The sequence below is a fragment of the Loxodonta africana genome, chromosome 9, assembly GCF_030014295.1.
Source record: "Loxodonta africana isolate mLoxAfr1 chromosome 9, mLoxAfr1.hap2, whole genome shotgun sequence".
NCBI classification, from domain to species: Eukaryota; Metazoa; Chordata; class Mammalia; order Proboscidea; family Elephantidae; genus Loxodonta; species Loxodonta africana.
Window position 1 is genome coordinate 121,806,474 of NC_087350.1, and position 8,017 is coordinate 121,814,490.

Below are 8,017 nucleotides of genomic sequence, written 5' to 3' on the forward strand. Positions count from 1 at the left end.
GCCAGGTCTCCCTACTCTGGGGCAGGCGTGTTCCTTGAAGCTTGTGGCTTGGGTGTTGCTCCCAGTCTGTTCTCTGCGGCTCCTTACTGTCGCCTAAGAAATCCTTCCTTTTGTACCTGTCTGCTTTGTAATTATTAATTAATGTTATAATTTGAGAAGTGTGAGTATCCTGTTTGCCAACCCTCTTACTCAATGGTTTTAGCATCCAATGGTGCTTCTTGTCTGAATAAGTTTTTACTATGGTAGTTAAAAATGGTGATTTAAAAAAATTGTATTCCTTCTTCTACATTTATAGGATTGGCCTTTGTCCTGGATTCAGTTCTGTCTCCCCGAAATATGTATCAACTTGGTTAGGCCATGAGTCCCAATCCTCCATTTTGAGATTGTAATTTTATGTTAAATAGGATTAGTGTAGGATTGTAACACCCTTACTCAGGGCACATCCCTGATCCAGTGTAAAGGGAGTTGCCCTCAGGTGTGGCCTCCACCACGTTTTATCTTACAAGTGATAAAAGGAAAGGGAAGCAAGGAGAGAGTGGGACCTATACCGCCAAGAAAGAAGCACCAGGAGCAGAGCGTGTCCTTTGGACCTGGGGTTCCTGCCCAGAGAAGCTCCAAGTCCAGGGTAAGATTGACGAGAAGAATCTTCCTCCTGAGCCAACAAAGTTTTCCCTAGAGCTGATGCCCTGAATTCAGACTTCTAGCCTCCTAGACTGTGAGAAGTAAATTTCTCTTTACTAAAGCCATCCACTTGTGGCATTTCTGTTATAACAGCTCTAGGTGACTTAGATGGCCTTCTGTTACCAAGAAGAGCTTTCCTTCTCCCCTCTGACCCCTTTAATTAATTATTATTTTGGTGTCATAGTGGACTGGTGAATACCCTTAAAATTATTTTGTAATATTGTAGACTAACTGGGCTCTACTTTGTTCAAAATGCACTAGATGGCAGTGGGTTTGGTTTTGGTTATTTTATTTTATTTTTATAACAAAATTCCCATCATTATTTTTATTCTCCAGTTGTTCTAAAGTTGTCCCGTATATTTAGTATGCTACTTCTGTGAAATAAAGGCAACACACACACACACCCATATGTACAATTTGCAAAAAGATACACGGGAAGGACAGAGACATGGCTTGGTTACCTACAGGCGTCCGTGGGAACACAGTAAGCGGTGTGGAGAAAAAAGTTCTTCGGAGCATAACTTGTTTCTTTTACTTAACAACGTTTCCTAAAAATAGCTGGGTATCAGTTACTAGTGACAGTTCTCCTTTTTAATGCCTGCATAGTACTCCATGACAACTGCGCCACCATTCGTTCAGCCAGTGAAAACCGGTTGCTGTCTGGAGTCGTTGCCACCTCATGGCAACCCCATGTGTCAGAGAGGAACCGTGCTCCTCCGTAGGGTTTTCAGTGGCTGATTTTTTGGAAGTAGATCACCAGGCCTTTCCTCCAAGGTACCTCTGGGTGGACTCGAGCCTCCAACCTTTTGGTCAGCAGCTGAGCCTGTGAACCTTTGGTGCCGCCTAGGGAATCCTCAGCCAGTGAAGAGGCTTCTAACTTGGAAGGATTTACCTTCCTCTTCCCAGCTGGTCTCGTATCCCTGGAAGAGGGGCCTGCAACATGTTGGAAGCTGGTGTTTCCGAAGAGCAGGTGGAGGACTCACCAGAAATGCCAACCCAGCCCAGGCTGGGTGGCGGTGGTAGGGACAGAGCACCTTGGCACCCAGGGATTGGTGGGGCTGATGCAACAGTCTGCGTTTCTACGAAACAGATAGTTCCAATCGGGCATCCGCCTGGTCTCGCCTCCCCACAACCCCTCAGCAATCCGCCTTCAGAAGGCAAGGGAAGACCCCAGAATGGCCTCTGCTCCGTCACCTGAGGGGCCACTCGGAAGTGGGATGGGCTGTGCCTTGGAGGTCCCCATTGACTGGCAGAGGTGGTCAGGATGGTCCCCAAGGGGAAGGGAGAGACAGTCCTGCCGTACTGTCCCGGAGCCTGAGATGGAGACTCTGGGGGACAGGTCTGACCACCCCTGCCCACAGCATTGCCTGAGGACTCTCAGCTGTCCTGGGGCCTTCCACACCTTCCACTTTACCCTGGTCTTTCTGCCTCAATGATGACTGTGGTGGAGAGAGTAGGATGTCTACGTCATGGTCCCCGGAACCTGTGACTGTGTCACCTCATGGCGAAGGGGACCTTGCTGACGTGATTGAGTCAAGGACCCTGAGATGGGGAGATTATTCTGGATTATCTGGATGGGCCTGACCTGATCACATGAGTCCTTAAGAGCGGAAACTCTTTCCTGGCTGTGGTCACTGCTGGCTTTGAACATGGAAGAGGGGACCAGGAGCCAAGGAATGTGGGTGGCCTCTGGAAGCTGGAGCCTGAGGAAGGAACCAGCCCTATCGGCACCTTGATTTTAGCCCTGAAAGACCCATCTCGGGCTTCTGGCCTCCAGAACTGTGAGAGAAAACTGTGCTGTTCTAAGCTGCTCATTTGTGACAATTTGTTACAGCAGCAGCAGACGGCTCATACAGAGCACTTCCCACAGGGAGCTGGGCTGGCCTGACTGGACGCGAGACCCCTTCCTCTGGGTTGGGACCCAGTTCTGGCCTTTCCAGGGACTTGGGTTTCCCCATCTGAGCCCTTCAGGCCTTTAGCTGCTCCTATTTATTGCTCACTAAGTTTGCAGCCCTGGTCTGGCTTGCTCTGTGTGGGTCCTGGGCAGACGCTGGGGGTGTCGGGATCTACTTTTCTGTGTCTGGGGTGTGTGGCTTCATCTCCACCGGCCCAGCCCCGGTAACAGGCCCAGGTATGCCTATCTGGGCAGGGAGCCCCACCTGTGGCTGTGGCTGTGGCTGTGCCAGTGATGGGGTCCCTGGCTATGTGCCTGCTGATGTAAACAAACCTCCACCACCAACCGTCCGTGTGTGTCCTGGGGGCCATAACAAAGCCCCACACACTGGGGGCTGAAAACAGCAGATGTTTCTTCTCTTACAGCTCTGGAGGCCAGTGTCCGAAAGCAAGGTGTAAGCAGGGCCATGCTGTCTCTGAAGGCTCTAGGGGGGAATCCTTCTTGTCTCTTCCAGTTTCTGGTGGCCAGGTGTTCCTTGGCTTGTGGCTGCATCACTCCAGTCTCTGCCTCTTTCTTCACGTGGCGTTTTCCCTCTGTCTGTCTGTGTCTCCAAATCTCTCTCTTCTTATATGGACACCAGCCATATGGGATTAGGGCCCAGCTTACTCCAGTATGACCTCATGTTAACTTAACTCATTACATCTGCAAAGACCCTATTTCCAAATAAGGTCGCCTTCACAGGTATCAGGGTTAGGACTTCAGTCTATCTTTATGGAAGACACAATTCAACCCACAACAGGAGCCTTGCTTCTTGTCTTTAAAAAAAATCCTACCACTTTTGTGGAGTGGAGGAACACCCTTCCCCCAGGTGAGGAAAATCTCAGTGCCCCTTAAGTCAAGCTCTTCAGAGTGACTCTGCCGCCCACATCATGCCTGCACCTGAGTGCTTTGGCCCACCTTCCTCCCGATCCTCTCAGCACGAATCCCGAAACTCTTGGAGCACCTCAGTCTGCTCTCTCCTTCCTTCCCCAGAAGGCTGGGCCCCTCTAAGGGACAAGGAACCCTGGGGGTGCAGAGGCTGGCTTTGGGTGCATGCGGGTTCGGCAACACTCCCAGCAGGCCCAACTGGATTCAGGTGTCTATTCTGTACCTGAACCTGTCCTCTGACTTCACAATGTGATCAGAGCAGAATGAGGCCTTTCCACCCTTCTGCACACCCATTCCTAATCTTTAGACCCTTCACAAGGAAGTCTTTAGTGTTGGACTTCCTTGTTTGGACTAAGATGTCCTTGGATTTTCTCCAAGAATATCTTCCAGTGTGAAGGTTAGATTTGCCCACATCTTTACCTGAAGGACATTTGTTGGCACCTTCTACTCCTTCCCTAGGGCTGTGGTTTTCCCTTCCACTGATGCCAACCAATGAGGTAATTCCCGCACTTTCAAATCCATAGGAAGTTTGCTTGAAGCCAGCACCCTGGAGGTGGGGTGGGAGGTTGGGACGAATGGGGCAGGGGTTGTGAACTCTTGGTTGTTGTTGTTGTTAGTTGGTGTTGAGTGAATGCCGGCTCATGGCAGGCCCGTCTGTCACAGAGTAGAACGGCTCCATAGGGTTTTCTTGGCTGCAGTCTTCTTCATGGAAGCAGATCTCCAGGCCTTTTCTCCAACCTTGGTGATGATTTGTGAAACTGTGTTCCCAAAAAGGGAGTCAGAAACAGGGACGGGAAGCCCTGCAGGTCTGAATTTTATTTGTTGCCTTAATGCAACAGCTCCAGTTGTCGTCAAGTTGACTCTGCTCGTGGTGACCCGTGTGCAGGACTGTGCTCCACAGCCTTCTCAGTGCCTGATTTTTTAGAAGTAGATCACCAGGACCCCACGTATCTGTCAGTTTGTCATACTGTAGGGGCTTGCGTGTAGCTGTGATGCTGGAAGCTATGCCACCGGTATTCAGATACCCAGCAGGGTCACCCATGGAGGACAGGTTTCAGCTGAGCTTCCAGACTAAGACAGACTAGGAAGAAGGACCCAGAAGTCTACTTCTGAAAAGCATTAGCCAGTGAAAACCTTATGAATAGCAGCGGAACATTGTCTGATATAGTCCTGGAAGATGGGCCCCCCAGGTTGGAAGGCACTCAAAAGATGACTAGAGGGGGAAGAGCTGCCTCCTCAAAGTAGAGTCGACCTTAATGACGTGGATGGAGTAAAGCTTTCAGGGCCTTCATTTGCTGATGTGGCACAACTCAAAATGAGAAGAAACAGCTGCAAACATCCATTAATAATCAGAACCTGGAATGTACAAAGTATGAATCTAGGAAAATTGGAAATCGTCAAAATTGAAATTGAACTCATAAACATCAATATCCTAGGCATTAGTGAGCTGAAATGGACTGGTATTGGCCATTTTGAATCAGACATTCCTATAGTCTACTATGCTGGGAATGACAACTCGAAGAGGAATGGTGTTGCATTCATCGTCAAAAAGAACGTTTCAAGATCTATCCTGAAGCACAACACTGTCAGTGATAGGATAATATCTGTACTTCTACAAGGAAGACCAGTTAATACAACTATTAGTCAAATTTATGCACCAACCACTAGGGCCAAAGATGAAGAAATAGAAGATTTTTATCAGCTGCTGCAGTCTGAAATTGATCGAACATGCAATCAAGATGCATTGATAATTACTGGTGATTGGAATGCAAAAGCTGGAAACAAAGAAGAAGGATCAGTAGTTGGAAAATATGGCCTTGGTGATAGAAACAATGCCAGAGATCGAATGATAGAATTTTGCAAGACCAACGACTTCTTCATTGCAAATACCTCTTTCACCAACATAAACGGTGAATATACACATGGACTTCGCCAGATGGAACACACAGAAATCAAATTGACTACACCTGTGGAGATGATGGAAAAGCTCAATATCACCAGTCAGAAAAAGGCCAGGGGCCGACTGTGGAACAGACCATCAATTGCTCATATGCATGTTCAAGTTGAAACTGAAGAAAATCAGAGCAAGTCCACGAGAGCCAAAATATGACCTTCAGTATATCCCACCTGATCTCTAAAGACCATCTGAAGAATAGATTTGATGCATTGAACACTAGTGACTGAAGACCAGATGAGATGTGGGATGTCATCAAGGACATTATCCATGAAGAAAGCAAGAGGTCACTGAAAAGACAGGAAAGAAAGAAAAGACCAAGATGGATGTCAGAGGAGACTCTGAGCTTGCTCTGGAACGTCAAGCAGCTAAAGCAAAAGGAAGAATTGATGAAGTAAGAGAACTGAACAGAAGATTTCAAAGGGCAGCTCGAGAAGACAAAGTAAAGTATTATAATGACATGTGCAAAGAGCTGGAGATAGAAACCAAAAGGGAAGAACATGCTTGGCGTTTCTCAAGGTGAAAGAACTGACGAAAAAATTCAAGCCTCGAGTTGCAATAGTGAAGGATTCCATGGGGAAAATATCAAACGATGCAGGAAGCATCAAAAGAAGATGGAAGGAATACACAGAGTCATTATACCAAAAAGAATTAGTCAATATTCAACCATTTCAAGAGGTGGCATATGATCAGAAACCGATGGTACTGAAGGAAGAAGTCCAAGCTGCTCTGAAGGCATTGGCGAAAAACAAGGCTCCAGGAATTGATGCAATATCAATTGAGATGTTTCAACAAACAGATGCAGCGCTGGAGGTGCTCACTCGTCTATGCCAAGAAATATGGATGACAGCTTCCTGGCCAACTGACTGGAAGAAAAAATCCATATTTATGCCTATTCCCAAGAAAGGTGATCCACCCGAATGTGAAAATTATAGAACAATGTCATTAATATCACACGCAAGCAAAATTTTGCTGAAGATCATTCAAAAAAGGCTGCAGCAGTATATCAACAGGGAACTGCCGGAAATTCAGGCTGGTTTCAGAAGAGGATGTGGAACCAGGGATATCATTGCTGATGTCAGATGGATTCTGGATGAAAGCAGAGAATACCAGAAAGGTGTTTACTTATATTTTATTGACTATGCTAAGGCATTTGACTGTGTGGACCATAACAAATTATGGATTATATTGCAGAGAATAGGAATTCTGGGACACTTAATTGTGCTCATGAGGAACCTTTACATAGATCAAGAGGCAGTTGTTCAGACAGAACAAGGGGATACTGATTGGTTTAAAGTCAGGAAAGGTGTGCATCAGGGTTGTATTCTTTCACCATACCTATTCAATCTGTATGCTGAGCAAATAATACGAGAAGCTGGACTACATGAAGAAGAACGGGGCATTGGGATTGGAGGAAGACTCATTAACAACCTGCATTATGCAGATGACACAACCTTGGTTGCTGAAAGTGAAGAGGACTTGAAGCACTTACTAATGAAGATGAAAGAACACAGCCTTTGGTATGGATTACACCTCAACATAAAGGAAACAAAAATCCTCACAACTGGACCAATGAGCAACATCATGATAAATGGAGAAAAGACTGAAGTGGTCAAGGATTTGATTTTACTTGGATCCACAATCAACAGCCATGGAAGCAGCAGTCAAGAAATCAAAAGACGCATTGCATTGGGTAAATCTCCTGCAAAAGACCTCTTTAAAGTGTTGAAGAGCAAATATGTCACCTTGAAGACTAAGGTGCGCCTGACCCAAGCCATGGTATTTTCAATCACATCATATGCATGTGAAAGCTAGACAATGAATAAGGAAGACGGAAGAAGAGTTGATGCCTTTGAATTGTGGTGTTGGCGAAGAATATTGAATATACCATCGACTGCCAAGAGAACGAACAAATCTGTCTTGGAAGAAGTACGGCCAGAATGCTCCTTAGAGGCAAGGATGGCGAAACTGCGTCTTACATACTTTGGACGTGTTGCCAGGAGGCATCAGTCCCTGGAGAAGGACGTCATGCTTGGCAGAGTACAGTGTCAGCGGAAAAGAGGAAGACCCTCAACGAGGTGGATTGACACAGTGGCTGCAACAATGAGCTCAAGCATAACAACAATTGTGGGGATGGCGAGGGACCGGGCAGTGTTTCGTTCTGTTGTGCGTGGGGTCGCTATGGGTCGGAACTGACTTAACGGTACCTAACAACAACAACAACAGCTTAGAGTAGTGCAGGCCAAGAGAAATATAATGCAGATTTATAATTGAAAAATTTCTGGTAGCCACTTTTGACAAAAGTAAAACAAACAGGTGAATTTAATTTTAACAGTACGACTTTATTCAACTCAATACATTCGAAGTAATTTGCACATGTTATAAGCACATGATTGTGATATCTTACATTCATTTTTTCATAGTCTTTGAAATAGGGTGTGTATTTTACGTAGAGCCCACCTACCTCACTTGGGACTAGGAAGCGGTCAAGCAGCCAGCGGGGTGAGCGGCTCCGCGTTGGACAGCGCACGCGGGTGGGGAAGGGCAGGAGAGGCCAGAGA